Here is a 16,467-nt window from a genome sequence, read left to right as displayed (position 1 = left end):
TGTTAACCATATGTATTCTACTTTTTTTGTAATGCATAAATTGATTGTACAAATACATTGTATGTTTGTACGACTTAAAATTCAGCATTTGACCAAAAATGCTTTATAAGGTAATTAAGATATATCTTTATACCTTAAAAAGCATTTACAAGATTTTGCTGAATTTTAAAAGGTATAGGGCTTATTGCACTATTTACAATCAGTTTATGCATACAAAAATACCAAATCTTATCCTATTGAATTACGTACATTTTGAATTGGTCTTTGCTCTCATCTTCAAATTAAACTAAGGTGGTCAAAGAAGAACGAGTTCTTCCTTAGGTTTTGCCAATTGAATCGGTCAAGTGGGAATCGGTCTATAGATAAAATTTATATATCATCTATTATCTCGGTCTCCATAACCCATTCCTTGTAGAATAACCCTACATGAGTCGTCATCTCTTCCTTCCTTAAATAGTGTCCCTCTCTATAAAATACTCTAAAATTCATCCCATAGTCCCATATCCAACGCAGTTACCCATCACATATTCACCATTGAGAAAACAATCACAGTCGCTGCTAAACGCCTCCGCCTTTCTCTTCTCTCGCATCTCTCCTTTAGAAACCCAAAATCCTAAATATCAAACATCACAACCCACCAACAGTGAACTTTATTGTCACATAACCTTCACTACCATCAAACAAGCCACCTTCATCACCGTCACACTTCATCTTACCACCGTTCACCACCGCCATCTCTCTCGAATAGCTAACAACATCTAGCATATGCTACTATTCTATTCTCTCATCATTTGACCTTGATTTCTATTTTTGAAGTTTTAACCTCAGGTACCATTTTTGACCATGATTTCTATGGTGTTTTGGGTATAATTGGTCGAAACCTCACCTTTTTACCTTGATTTTACTCATAATGTGGTTTGACTTTGAATATCTAACCTCATGTATCATTTTTTCACCTATATTGTTATGGGTCATAGAAGGTAAAAAAACCTCATCGTTTTACTTTGCTTTCATTCAGAATCTGGTATGACTTTGAAGATCTAACGTCAGATCCAACCTTTATAGTTCATATGCATGATTTCTTATTGACTTTGTGGTCTTTGGTTTAAATATTTAAAAAAATACCTTACAAATGAAATTATTTAGAACTAAACTCTCAGGAAGAGTTCAAGATCTATTGATTGTGGTTTGTGTTCACTGGAATGGTGTGGTTGCTAGGAAACCTATAATGAGAGTCTTAAGGTAATCCATTTTCTATCACTTTCCCACATGGATCGATACACATTCTTATTTCCTTTTCAATGGTGAGTTTTAAGGTTGACTAATTTGATGTTTATAACGCTTCTAAGTTTTCATGTTAAGTTTTCATTGTTAACTGCCTTCAATATTGCCTTCAACACACACATAAGTCGGAAAGGAAAGGTCCTAGTACAATCTTGGAGAAGAGGGAAAGAAGAGCATATTTGTATTTTTCCTTTTTGTTTTCCTGTTTCCTTTATAAATGCTAATAAGATGAAGTTTCTCTCTATATGTAGGTAGTATATGTGTATGAAAAGTTTATGGAAGAACAAGTGACTTTATCATCAAAAAAACTATCAGTATCAAGATATGTATACTATTTTTTTATATTTGTATTGTTATGTTCATTAAGAATGTAGCTTCAAATTTTAACCAGTTCTTATATTAACAAGGATGCTTTTCTTGAGGCAGGGATTTAATGCATGAAGTAATTCAAGATAATGAATTTTTTATGCCGAAATCAGTTTATTGGACAAATATAGTTAATCTAATCTTGCATGATTAAGTTACTAACCTGGTTGGCTTTTTAGTATCCAAATTAGTTCATAAAAATGCTTATTTAATTTGATTATTTAATGGGGTTTTGATGTGCTTGCATAATCTTTAATGACAGTGGAGTGACCTCTGGACTAAGAAAATCACCAACAAAATTTGTTGTTGAAAAAAATCACCAATTGAAGAAAATCACCAACAAAATTTGTTTTTGAAAAAAATAACCATTTAGTTTGGAATGACACTCTGGACTAAGAAAAAAAGTTATGAAAAAAAAATTGCAGTTTGGATCGACATTCCGAAAATCTGGACTGACATTCCGGATTTCAGGCTATAATTTCGAAATTTAACAACCCCCCCCCCCCCCCCCTCCTCGAGAATTTCAAGAATGAGTGACATTCTATTAAACAAATTTCAATTTTAAGAAAAAAAATTCATTTTTTATTTAATCTAACAAATAACTAAACAAGCATAATAAATAAGGAAATATTCGCAAAAAGTCCTAATATTTCACCCTAATTTACGAAAAAGTCCCAAAGTAAAATTGGTTTATGAAAAAGTCTCGATTACCGGATAAAATGACGATTTGACCCTTTTTTTCCGGTTTATTGGTTTCAATACTTACTTGGTTTCATTAAAGTCTCATTATTTTACGATAATTTTCATTAAAGTCCCATTATATTACCATAATTTGGGACTTATTCATAAATTATTTCATTATGCTAAAATAATGGGACTTTATTAAAACCGAGTAAGTAATGAAACCGGTAAACCGGGAAAATAGGGCCAAATCGTCATTTTTACCGGTAATTGAGATTTTTTCGTAAACAAATTTTAGTTTGAGAGTTTTTCGTAAATTAGGGTAAAATATTGAGACTTTTCCGGAGATTTCCTTAATAATTATGAACAATATATGATCTTAGGGCATGGAATCACACATTTGATGGAAAAGTGATGCCATTAACCACTTTAAAAATGACATTTAAGACATAAGAAGAGATATTGCTTTGGAAAAAAAAAATCCGAAATTTGATGACTAAATCTGGGATGAGACATTTGGAAGTAAGTGGCCATTTTTAAAAACTGAACAGATGATTATTTCTTTAAAAAAAACTCATTTATAATGGTTAGTTTACTTAATTTCATGTATTAATACAAAACTATTAGTGAAACATAACGAATAATTCAATAACAATTTATTATATACATCAAATGTGGTGTATAAAAAGTTTTGTATGATTAATAATGCACAATTAATTAATTATGTATTAATGTATAAATGATTCCAATTTTTTATTTTTTATTTTATTGGTTTGGTTTCTCCAGACACGACTTTTTTTTATAATTGTTTAGATGTAGTAAACTACTTGCGCAAAAAAACCTATTACATCTAGAAAATAATTTTTGAAAAAACTATTCGCACCCGTCGCTTGGCGCGGGTAAACGGCTAGTATAAGTTCAAATAAGAACCAAATAAATGTTAAGAACTCTAAAAATCAATATTTTTTTCTTTATTTATTATGTTATATCTGACATTTTTCAAATAAATATTTACAAATTAAAAAAAGTAAAACACAAATGGCATATTTGTAGTTACTATAAAACTTAAACCCACTTTTATATTTTATATTTTATCTGTCAGATTTTTGTTTTAGACGTGATTATAATTATTTCTAACAACAAATCCCTAAACTCATCTATTACACTTATCTTTGTGTACCAATGATGAACACCACCAAAGCCGCCGCCGACGGAGGCCACACCACCACCACCGATGACGGTAGCCCAACCACCGTCACCTCTCTTCATCTGTCGTAACCTTTGACGACGCAAAATACCACTTTTTGGTGAACAAATCAGACAAAAAGTGGTCTTCCTGGTCACCGCCATCGCGATCGACCACCGTTGTCACCTTGTCTGGCGACGAACCCATCACCTCCAGCAAACCAGTAAGCACTCCATATATGCGATATCCGACAAAGCACCACCTCCGCGTGCCGTCTGTAGTGGTCGTTTGGCAGATCCATGATTTCGGTGATTTTCCTTTTGGTTTTGCTCAGATGTGATTAGATTGAGTGATTTATTGTTGTTTTTTCTTATCTCCGACAATGTATATAGTGTAGATCCGGTTAGATCTATTGAATACGAGTTTTGATAATTGAAATCTCTTGCCTTCGGTTTGAGCCGTCTTCAGTGCTTCTTTGCGAGATCGACAATATTCGTTTGTTTTAGTTCCAAATTCGGCGAATGTATATGTTGATGGTGAAAGTCAGTGATAACAACTCAAAAGGCTATCTGAGGATGTGTGTAACGTTCATATATGAACTCTCGTGAACGGCTAGTCGCATGAGGAAGAAGATTAAATGGTAATGATTTACCCAGGTACATTCTTAAATTCACACTTTATTTTCTTAAATTCACACTTTAATTGCTACCGTAGGTATACATACTTTAATTATTCAGGGTAGGTGGAATAAATGTTAGGCGTGTGTATATGTATATAATAAAATAGACACCAAAGGGCTTGTAACCCAACGGTATCCAGTGTTGCCTTCCTTATTTGAGGTTGAGGTTCCTTAGTCCAGAGGTCACGCCATTATCCTAATTGAAGAAAATCACCGACAAAATTTGTTGTTGAAAAAAATAACCATTTAGTTTAGAATAACACTCTGGACTAAGAAAAAAAGTTATGAAAAAAAATTACAGTTTTGATCGACATTTCGAAATTCTGGACTAACATTCCAGATTTCAGGCTATAATTTCGAATTTTAACAACCCCCCCTCCTCGAGAATTTCAAGAATGAGTGACATTCTATTAAACAAATTTCAATTTTAAGAAAAAAAATTCATTTTTTATTTAATCTAACAAATAACTAAACAAGCATAATAAATAGGGAAATATTCGGAAAAGTCCTAATATTTCACCCTAATTTACGAAAAAGTCCCAAAGTAAAATTGGTTTATGAAAAAGTCCCGATTACCGGATAAAATGACGATTTGACCCTTTTTCCGGTTTATTGGTTTCAATACTTACTCGGTTTCATTAAAGTCTCGTTATTTTACGACAATTTTCATTAAAGTCCCATTATTTTACCATAATTTGGGACTTATTCATAAATTATGGTAGGACTGTTCACTATTCGGATAAAACCGAATTATCCAATTGGACAATTTGGTTCGGATATTCAGATTTTTGGACTGGTTTTCAACAAAACCGAATTATTATTTTGGATTTCGGATTGGTTTTGGTTTATAAAATAAGAACCGAATAGTCCAAAAAACTGAATAAACATTTTTTTATCTATTTATAATATATATCTATAGTTATTTATTAATTTTGTAAATTTTTTTTCAAATAGGAACGTTTCACCCGATAAAAAAACATTAATATGCATTTTCACTTAAAAGTTTTCTATCTATAAAATATTTAACTATAATATATCTTCTTATTAGTTGTTTATAAATTTCAAATCACAATTAAGTAATTTGTTTTTGCTTATTGTGTAAAGTTTAGTAATATTATAATTATTTGTCGTTTTAAAATGTTTCGGTTTTTAAAAACCGAATAATAAAAACCGATCCAACCGAATTGTAATTGGATCGGATCGGATTGGATTTAAATTTAGTTTGGAGTATTCGAATCCATGTTTTGAAAACTGAAATCAATTTGGATTCACTTGATTGGATCGGATCAAACCGATCCATCCAAACGAACACCCCTAAATTATGCTAAAATAATGGGACTTTATTAAAACCGAGTAAGTAATGAAACCGATAAACCGGGAAAATAGGGCCAAATCGTCATTTTTACCGGTAATTGAGACTTTTTCGTAAACAAATTTTAGTTTGAGAGTTTTTCGTAAATTATGGTAAAATATTGAGACTTTTCCGGGGATTTCCCTAATAATTCTGAACAATATATGATCTTAGGGCATGGAATCAAACATTTGATGGAAAAGTGGTGCCATTAACCACTTTAAAAATGACATTTAAGACATAAGGAGAGCTATTGCTTTGGAAAAAAAACCTCCGAAATTTGATGACTAAATCTGGGATGAGACATTTGGAAGTAAGTGGCCATTTTTAAAAACTGATTTCTTTAAAAAAAAAAACTCATTTATAATGGTTAGTTTACTTAATTTCATGTATTAATACAAAACTATTAGTGAAACATAACGAATAATTCAATAACAATTGATTATATACATCAAATGTGGTGTATAAAAAGTGTTCATGATTAATAATGCACAAGTAATTAATTATGTATTAATGTATATTTGTAAATAATTCCAATTTTTATTTTTTATTTTATTGGTTTGGTTTCTCCAAACACGACTTTTTTTTATAATTGTTTAGATGTAGTAAACTATTTGCGCAAATCGGACAAAAAATGGTCTTCCTGGTCACCTCCGCGTGCCGTCTGTAGTGGTCGGTTGGCAGATCCATGATTCCGGTGATTTTCCTTCTGGTTTTGCTCAGATGTGATTAGATTGAGTGATTTATTGTTGTTTTTTCTTATCTCCGACAATGTATATAGTCTAGATCCTGTTAGATCTATTGAATACGAGTTTTGATAATTGAAATCTCTTGCCTTCGGTTTGAGCCATCTTCAGTGTTTCTTTGCGAGATCGACAATATTCGTTTGTTTTAGTTTCAAATTCGGCGGATGTATATGTTGATGGTGAAAGTCGGTGATAACAACTCAAAAGGCTATCCGAGGGTGTGTGTAACGTTCATATATGAACTCTGGTGAATGGCTAGTCGCATGAGGAAGAAGATTAAATGGTAATGATTTACCCGGGTACCTTCTTAAATTCACACGTTATTTTCTTAAATTCACACTTTAATTGCTACCGTAGGTATACCTACTTTAATTATTTAGGGTAGGTGGAATAAATGTTAGGCGTGTGTATATGTATATAATAAAGTAAACACCAAAGGGCTTGTAGCCCAATGGTATCCGGTGTTACCCTCCTTATTTGAGGTTGAGGGTTCAAGTCATGTTGTGGACATAGGTAAATTTAAGGAGTAGTTTTGGAGTATGTTAGATTTGTCGTTTCAAATAAATAAATAAATAAAATAAATAAAATAGACGCATTAAGTACACTTAAAGTATACATACTTTAATTATTTAGGGTGGGTGGAATAAATGTTAGGCGTGTGTATATGTATATAATAAAGTAGACGCATTAAGTACACTTAGTGGATATTCGTATACTATAATTATATTATATATAATTATGATATGGATGAAGTAACTTTGTTAATTAATTATATATATACACGTTATTTTGTATGTATTTATCTTGAGGATGTGATTTATTTGAAAATTGTAATTAGAACTAATATTGAGAGTATAAATAAATATTATTATCATTAGCCATGAGAAAATTTTAATATATCAAAGTTATTGGATTAATATATCGGAACTGTATATGGATTGTATTAAGTTGTGAATAAACTGTATAAATTTGTAAATTTTTTTATGTATTTTGTATTTGCTTCTGAAATATGAGTTGAAAATGCATTATATACATATATAATTTTCTTTATTTTTGAATAAAGCATGTAAAATTTAAACCATAAATATTGTATAAATAAACTTTGAAAGAAACACTAACCTCCATATATTAAAGTATAAATTTATGTTTTAAGTCGAGATATGGTTATGAACGTAAAAAATTTTGAGTATTAAACTGTGAATTTATTGTATTAAGCTGTGCATTTTTGTCGACTAAACTGTGAAATGATTACATTAAGTTGTGAATTAATTGTATTAAGTTGTAAAAAAAATTATGAGCTTTGCGTTTGCTTCTGAAATAAGAGATGAAAGAAACATTATATATATATATATATATATATATATATATATATATATATATATATCTAATTTTGAATAAATTATGTAAAATTTAAATTGTGAATATTGTGTAAATAAACTTAAAAAGAAGCACTAGCCTCCATATTCAAATGTGTAAATGTAAGTTTTAAGTTGAGAACATGGATGTGAATGTATAATTTTTATGTATTAAACAATGAACTTATTATATTAAGATGAGAATTTTGTGTATTAAAATGTAAATTGATTGTATTAAGTTGTGAATTGACTGTATTAAACTATGAATTTATTGTAGTAAACTGTGAATTAATTGTATTATGATGTGGATTAACTGTATTAAACTGTGAATTGATTATATTAAGCTATGAGTTTTGTGTTAAAATATGAATAATTTATGTAAGAATGTTTGTATTAATTTGCTGTGAATATATTTATTTTTTGTGTTGTATAAATATGTAAGAATATATTAGTTTTTATAATTAATTTACATCAACATTGAATTAGTGAATTGACTGGTTTATTAAACTATGAATATAATACTTAAGTTTTGAATTTATGATTTTGTGTGCAGATCTGATTTGGAAGGAGTGATCGTTGTGATAGTGACACATGTAATTGATGGTGGTGTGTGGTAGTTGGTGGTGGTAGAGTTTGAGTTTTATTTTTGTGAATATATAAACTAGTATATAACAGACTGTATTAAGTAGTGAATCTCTAAATATTATTAAAAGAGAAACCTTATGACATCATCTTAAATAATCTGGACCTTTGATTGTATTTCAATCTTATTTTTTCCATCATTAGATCAAATTGCTGACATCATCTTCCTCATATGGAATGTATATAATTGCAATAAATGTTTTCCAATTGTTAAACAATAACTTACATTCGTTGAAATGGAATGTATTTAATTCAATAAAAGCTTTCCATATTTTAAATATTGAATTTCCGGTTATGAAGATTTTAATATGGTTAATTTTAAAAGCATATCACTAACAAACCATTTCAATCAATACATTAATATCAACCATTAGTATAAATCCGTTTATATTAGTAAACCATTCATATAAAATCTATTTTTATTAGGAAATCATTAATACCGAAAAATCATATTCAACTTATCACATACATATACGATTCATCCTTGAATCCGCGGCTCACACTTATTTTCAATCGTTTCTTTTATTCAAACATTTTCCTACAACATCATTATTATTGCTTATAATTTTTATCATCATTCTGTGCTTCAAACATTCGCTATTCTGCACTAGAAGGTCAGTACCTTCTTTCGCTTTTTATATTTTTTTCAATTATTTTTTTGTTCCTATATATTACAGATGATTATGATTTTATTTTAGTTTTTATGTCATAAGAATCCAGTTAATTTTGGCATGACTTTAAAATATCATTGAAATTATTATGTTTTTGTATATCATATCAACCTACTTTTTTATCTTTATATAATAACAAAAAAATTTATAAATTTACACAACAAATATACATATTTTGAATTTTATAATATTATTATACCTTACGAAATACAACTCCCTCCAAAATAATTTTCGCCAGTAATTTCATCCATAATTTCACCAAATTTCAATTTGTATTTTCTTTATATAAATTTTTTTAATGATCCTGATTTTTTTTCCTCCAAAAGTATATCAAGCATTTACGTCTTAAATAATGCTGCCCCATTATAATTATTACTTTCCAAAAATATATTCGTTTAATGAGGAATTTGATATAATAAAGGAAGTAATTGTTAATTAAAATGAGATATATATTCCATAATTATAACACGGGTTTATTAAAAAAATTAAGATCAAGGTGTAACCATTAAGCATTTTTAAAGTGAAATTTCATAATACATACAAATCGATGATGTTGTACAATGAAATATAAAATTGAATATACTGAAAAAAAAAAAACCATTAAGGCAGTCAATCTTGAAAATAACATAGTTATGAAAAATTATAAAGTAAGATAAAAATTATAAGATATTAGGAGATTTGTAAAAAATACAATTAGTAAAAGCGTTACGGTTATTAGAAAAAATAAGACCGTTAAGATTAGTAAAAATACAATATATAAACTAAGTCATCAAAATAGTAATGAAATGTCATTATTTGATATTTCATATAATTGAAAGATATACCAAATTACATTGATGATATACTAAAATTATTCAAAGTTGCGCCAAAACTAATGCAAAGTTCTTGCAAACACCAAATAAATAAGAACAAACATAAAAGTAGCACTTATATTGATAATCAATTTAAAATAAACCAATCATGATTTAGAAAAGAATCTTCATTAATGATATACTAAAATTAAATCCATATAACATTTAACATTCTATAAATTATATTATATAACTTTATTTGAATAAATGAAATAGTTGTTAATATTTAATGCAGTAGAAAAAACGGTATATTGGTTGTCAATATATGTTTAAATTAGGTAACCTTATTATGGAAGGAACGTCTAATTAAAATGCTCATAATTATATAACAATATTATAACTATATGAGACGAGGAAAGTCGTTCAACTAATAAAACATAAAATGTTGTCTACAAAGAGGTCCTTCAATGATTATAGATATTTATCGTTTTCAATGTATTTTCTACACAATTCAATAATACCAATAACCATATATATATATATTTTATAATCATTATGAAATATTTGTAAACGATTATATGTTTTTTATGTGTTTCCCGCGTTTAACGCGGGCTCTAATCTAATTCTATGTATTAAACTAAGACTGAAATGTAACAAGTCATGTATTTTATATAAACTTTGTGTTAAAATATGAATGAATATATGCATGAAAATGTTAAATTGTATATTAGTGAATCATTATGTTTATTAAACTGTGAATATGATAGATAAACTATGAATATCTCTTATAAACATACCCTTTTTAAAGAAATCCACAATTTAAAAGAGAGAAAATTGAATTTGTCGATGTATAATTCTTTTTTTTTTTTAAATTTTATATTTGACTGCAAAAATAAAATAATATGTTTAAAAAAGTATTATTAAAGAAATGAGAGCTACAATATTTTTTCTATTAAGATGTGAATATGACCAGAAAAATGCCACTGGATTTTGTGTTCCTTCGGCGACGGTCCGGTGGTTGTCCGACAATGATCCAGCGTCGGTCTGACGGAAAATGACAACTAGTTGTAAACTAGTGAATGAAAAATTTTGCTTAGTATAATACTAATATTTGATTTGTTCAAAATGTCATTAAGGAAAAAAAATTAAAGTGGTTCTAAGAGTTCTTAACCTTTTTTGGTTCTCATATAAAACAAATTTGTAATTCCAATTAAAACAAATATGAATCGTCCTTTTTCCACCAGATTATTTCTTGGTTTTTTTTTTCACCCGTTTTCTGAAAAACGGGTCATTACCATTACCAATTTTTTTTTACTTCGATGGATACAAAGGAAAAGGGAAAAAAAGGATGAAATATGTGACCGTTGCTATTGCTGCTTTCTTATTCGTCGTCTTCGTCCGTCCTTGCACCCATGTCACACCCAAACCACCGCACTTAGGTGCGGTGTTCACATGTCGTTAGGGTAGACACATCAACAAGACGCGTGGGTTAGTCCTCTCACTCCAGTTAGCCTAATTAGAAACCCTCCTGTCTCGAGCTCTCAATCGTAAAACGCAAAGCCACAAGAAACTTTATGAATGGTTATTGACCGAACTTTATGGCTCAAAGTCAAAGGATTTAATGGTCCTTGTGTTGTTAACTTGTTAGTTGTTACCAATGGTCAAAGTCAGAATGAATAAATGCTAGACAATATAAAGTATATCATGGTGAAAGTCAAAATGAATATGGGTTGTTGACTCTTGTCTCATTACACTCTAAAGAAGTGTATATGAATTGTGTTGTTCCAAAAAGAGTAGACATGATTATCATTAATCAATACATAGCAGACAAAATAAAGAAATATATATGAATTGTGTTGTTCTATAAAGAGTAGACATGAGTAGATGAAGTATCAGTGGACAATGATGTTGATCACGTGTGAGAAACAAATTTTTTCAAGTATGTTTTCCCTAAAATATAATGTCAAATCTTCCGAATAAAATTCCCCTCAACCCCAAAAATAGCTATCCGGTGCACACCATTCAATCTTCAAAGGTAAAATCCCTCTAAGTTTCATTGAATTGAAAACAAACCCTCCCCCTGTTCGTTGTTCGTCTTACCATCAGTAGTAACTGGATTCCCAAGAGTAATTCCACGACCTGTCACGAGCACCATCGACACCATCTCCTTATCTGTGATTAGTGTAAAATTGTGAATAGCTACACATAAGATATTTGTAATTGAGTTTAATTATAAAGTAGCTATCAGAGTATCAAAGTAGGATGGCTTAACATTACATGCAAAAGTATAATGCTATAACATGAAAAATCCACTATCCGAAATTTCTCAAGTTTATACACTAATGGAACAACCGAAAGAAAAATCTAACCTTAAAGATGAAGATCCCATTGGTGTTTACTTTAAGAAAAATAAAGAAATGTGGGAAAAAAGATTAAAAGATTTGCAAGTTATGGGTCCTATTTTTAGCAGAATACATGATCACGACCCCCATAATTAATCCGTGGAGTACAATAAGCATAAAATAATATCCAGACTTCGTTGGGAGAAGTACTCAAAGGATTTAGATGAAGTAGATATTTTTATTGTTTTTTTTAAATTACTTGTTAACATATTTTATTTTAAATATATGCAGACAAAACTTTCTATGAGTAGAAAAGATAAGAAAAAAGCACACCGATCAAAACAATTGGCATCATTCAAGATATGAGGGATTCTACTACAATTTTTCTCGATCAGTTTGTTTCAAATTATTTACACTATTGAATTATTTTTAAAACTTTTGCCAGATTAAAACTCTAATTATTAAAGATGCTAATTGCAGAAATCATAAGCAAATATCTTCTCACACTTTTAACCTGCATGGACAAAGCGAATATTCTGCTTCACGTATCGTTAAGCTGTTGATGCTTTCATCATCAATGAGCAAATGTAAGCTTCTATTTGTTGATCAAAAAATATTTGTCTCCGAGCATCTCATCTGAAAATCCGATCTGAAATTTGGATAGCAATTACGAAAAATTTCTATTAACTCCAATTTTTGTATGTAGGTAGCTGATAATCTAAAGTACATTGCTATAATCAGTTAAATACAAAATACAGAAAATAATGAGATCCTGCTTAGGTTTTCTGCGGAGGATATGTGACAGAAATTTTGTGTAAATTGTTTACAAATATAAAAATTAAATTATACTTTTAGCAAGGACTACAATTTAATAAAAAACCAGTTATAGGAAAGTTTTAGCAAATATCCAAAATGCATGCTATTAAGTGAAACATCGACAGTTTTTTAAAAATATTTGCAATTTAGTATACTAAGTGTTCCAGCACATTAACTTGTTTAAAATCAGATACATAAAAAATAAGGGAATTTACAAATTGAAAAAGATGCAAAACACCACTAACAACAAATGATTTTTTTTTGTATATGAAAATGGCATAAAAAGTAATGAATCTAGATGTTTTCTCCTGGCAAAATTCGTATAATTTTTTGTTTTCTTTTCTGCAGATGCTAAACTTTATGCAATAATAATGGTCAGTTTAAATACACTGCAACTGTTGCAACTAATATACTTATATAAAATGATGAAACTGCCCTTCTATTATTATTGCTGCTGTAAATTAGTATCACATCCTAAAATATTTTTTTTTACAAAATTAACAGTGTACTTTACAAATACAATGCATAAAAATAGATATGGTTCATATGATATTAGTTTATTTATAAAGTAGCTATCAGATTATCAAAGTAGGATGACTTAACATGATATGCAAAAGTATAATGCTATAACATGCAAAATTCACTATCCGAAATTCCTCAAGTTTATACACTAATGGTATCTTATGTGCAACTATCCACGATTTTACACTAATCACAGGTAAGGGAGATGATGGTGTCAAAGGTGCTCATGGGCGGCCGATGATAAAGCCAGCTGTTGAAGACCTCGTGACAGGTCGTGGAATTACTCTTAGGAATCCAGTTACTACTGATGGTAAGACAGATGAAGGGAGGGTTTGTTTTAAAACAAGTAGTAACTTGATTCCTAAGAGTAATTCCACGACCTGTCACAAGGTCTTCAACAGCTGGCTTTGTCACCGGCTGCCCATGAGCACCATCGACACATTTGACATCATCATCTCCCTTGCCTGTGATTAGTGTAAAATCGTGGATAGTTGCATATAAGATACCATTAGTGTATAAACTTGAGAAATTCCGGATAGTAGATTTTGCATGTTATAGCATTATACTTTTGCATGTCATGTTATGCATTGTATTTGTAAAGTACACTGTTAATTTTGTAAAAAAAAATTATTTTAGGATGTGATACTAGTTTACAGCAGCAGTAATAATAGAAGGGTAGTTTCATCATTTTACATAAGTATATTAGTTGCAACAGTTGCAGCTTATTTAAACTGAGCATTATTATTGCATAAAGTTTAGCATCTGCAGAAAAGAAAACAAAAAATTATACGAATTTTGTCAAGAAAAAACATCTAGATTGATTACTTTTTATGCAATTTTCATATACAAAAAAAAAAAAAAAAAAAAAAAAAAACATTTGTTGTTAGTGGTGATTTGCATCCTTTTCAATTTGTAAATTCCCTTATTTTTTATGTATTTGATTTTAAACAAGCTAATGTACTAGAACAGTTAGTATACTAAATTGCAAATATTTTTAAAAAACTGTCGATGTTTCACTTAATAGCATGCATTTTGGATAATTGCTAAAACTTTCCTAGAATTGGTTTTTCATTAAATTGTAGTCGTTGCTAAAACTTGCTAAAAGTATAATTTAATTTTTATATTTATAAACGATTTACACAGAATTTCTGTCACATATCCTCCACAGAAAACCTAAGCAGTATCTCATTATTTTTTGTATTTTGTATTTAGCTGATTATAGCAATGTACTTTAGATTATTAGCTACCTACATACAAAAATTGGAGTTAATAGAATTTTTTTATAATTGCTATCCAAATTTCGGATCGGATTTTCAGATGAGATGCTTGGATACAAATATTTTTTGATCAACAAATTGAAGCTTACATTTGCTCATTGATGATGAAAGCATCAACAGCTTAACGATACGTGAAACAGAATATTCGCTTTGTCCATGCAGGTTAAAAGTGTGAGAAAATATTTGCTTATGATTTCTACAATTAGCATCTTTAATAATTAGAGTTTTAATCAGACAAAAGTTTTAAAATAATTCAATAGTGTAAATAATTTGTAACAAACTGATCGAGAAAAAAATGTAGTAGAGTCCCTAATATCTTGAATGATGGCCAATTGTTTTGATTGGTGTGTTTTTTTCTTATCTTTTCTACTCCTAGAAAGTTTTGCTTTCATATATTTAAAATAAAATATGTTAACAAGTAATTTTAAAAATAAACAATAAAAATATCTACTTACCTCATCTAAATCCTTCGAGTACTTCTCCCAACGAAGCCTGGATATTCTTTTACGCTCATTGTACTCCAAGGATTATTTATAGAAGTCGTGATCATGTATTCTGTTAAAAACAGGACCCATAACTTGCAATTCTTTTAATATTTTTCCCCACATTTTTTATCTTTTTTGAAGTAAACACCCTTGGGATCTTCATCTTTAAGGTCGGATTTTTCTTTCGGTTGTTCTACATTACGAAGCATTGGGTTGGATTCTTCATTCGAGACGGATGCTTTATCCCCGTTTTGCGCATCATACAATATTGAGATGGTTTCTTGATTCGGGTTGGATGCTTGATTCGGGCCGGATGCTTTATCATTGCTGGATCTATTGTTCTTTTTCTTTCAACCCATGACGTGGGTGATCAAGGTTTGAAATGGACCAAATGTATTTGATTCGCGACCTGCAATATAAATACATAATGAGGATAACAAAAAGAATTTTCAATATGTGTGTTATCCAAAGGATGGAATCCATCAACAATAACAGCAACATAGTTGCTGAGACGATTAATTCTTAGTGAAACTGGAATTTCCGTTAGCAGTAGAACAAAAAAATTCTATGTTTTCTGCTTCTTATTCTATTGTGTATGAAAGACTTTATATACAAATACAAGATAGAAATCGGAACTTATCCATAATTGTAGTGTTATTGATACTAAGAGTGACCGTAGAGATAATAGAGTGTGAACAGCAGTTTGTTAGTGAGAAATATCAAAGAATTTGTGATTTTTAGATTAGATGCAACAAATGGCCTCTTATTATCATTTGAAGAGTGACATTCGGTGCTTCTGGGCAAGTGCTTAAACAGAAAGGGCAACTGCTCAAACAGAAAACAGCATAGCGTAGTGTATAAAGCGGTGAAGAACCGAAGAGGAAACAAATCGAAAACAGTAGAATAGAAAGAGTGTTTAGCGATTGACGATTGCAATGATTTACCTACAAAATCGGAGATAGTAGTCGCCGGTGCTTCTGGAGGAGATGAACGACTGAACGAGGGTGGACGCCGGACGGAGGCTAGGGCACGCAGCCACGGACCTGAAGTGAAGAACTGGATTTGATTTTTTGGTCTGTATATCCCTCTTCGCTTTGCATTAGACAAAATTGCAAATTTGGTTCCGTGAATGTCAAAAATTGGGATTTTGTCCAAAAAGTTTTAGAGTTGACCGATGGTCCAAAATACAAATTTTATTGCAACCAAAATATGAATTTTATTGCAAGCTTGGTCTAAAAAATTTTAAATTTTTTATAATGATGGATTTGATTTT

General features: G+C 29.8%; 2 long non-coding RNA genes across 5 annotated transcripts; one reads left to right on the top strand and one right to left on the bottom strand.

Annotated features, from left to right (window-relative positions):
- The first annotated feature begins 351 nt into the window (after positions 1-351).
- LOC111886268 (uncharacterized) lies at positions 352-1,759 on the top strand. Its single transcript, XR_006190595.2, has 2 exons — positions 352-1,242; positions 1,536-1,759. It is a non-coding gene; the product is annotated as an uncharacterized LOC111886268 (long non-coding RNA).
- Positions 1,760-11,526: 9,767 nt separating this feature from the next.
- Positions 11,527-16,463, bottom strand: LOC111886175 (uncharacterized). 4 transcript variants are annotated; one of them, XR_006190594.2, is made up of 3 exons: positions 16,139-16,342; positions 12,030-15,603; positions 11,527-11,924 (listed from the first exon to the last, which is right to left on the bottom strand). It is a non-coding gene; the product is annotated as an uncharacterized LOC111886175 (long non-coding RNA). The 4 variants fall into 4 exon arrangements; XR_006190593.2 differs by having other exon boundaries at positions 12,122-15,603; positions 16,139-16,341; XR_002848354.3 differs by having other exon boundaries at positions 11,527-12,743; positions 15,165-15,603; positions 16,139-16,325.
- Positions 16,464-16,467: the final 4 nt, after the last annotated feature.

Source organism: Lactuca sativa, chromosome 4, assembly GCF_002870075.4.
Source record: "Lactuca sativa cultivar Salinas chromosome 4, Lsat_Salinas_v11, whole genome shotgun sequence".
Taxonomy (NCBI): Eukaryota; Viridiplantae; Streptophyta; class Magnoliopsida; order Asterales; family Asteraceae; genus Lactuca; species Lactuca sativa.
Note: the sequence above shows the minus strand (reverse complement) of the source record. Positions and strands in the feature narration are given on the sequence as shown.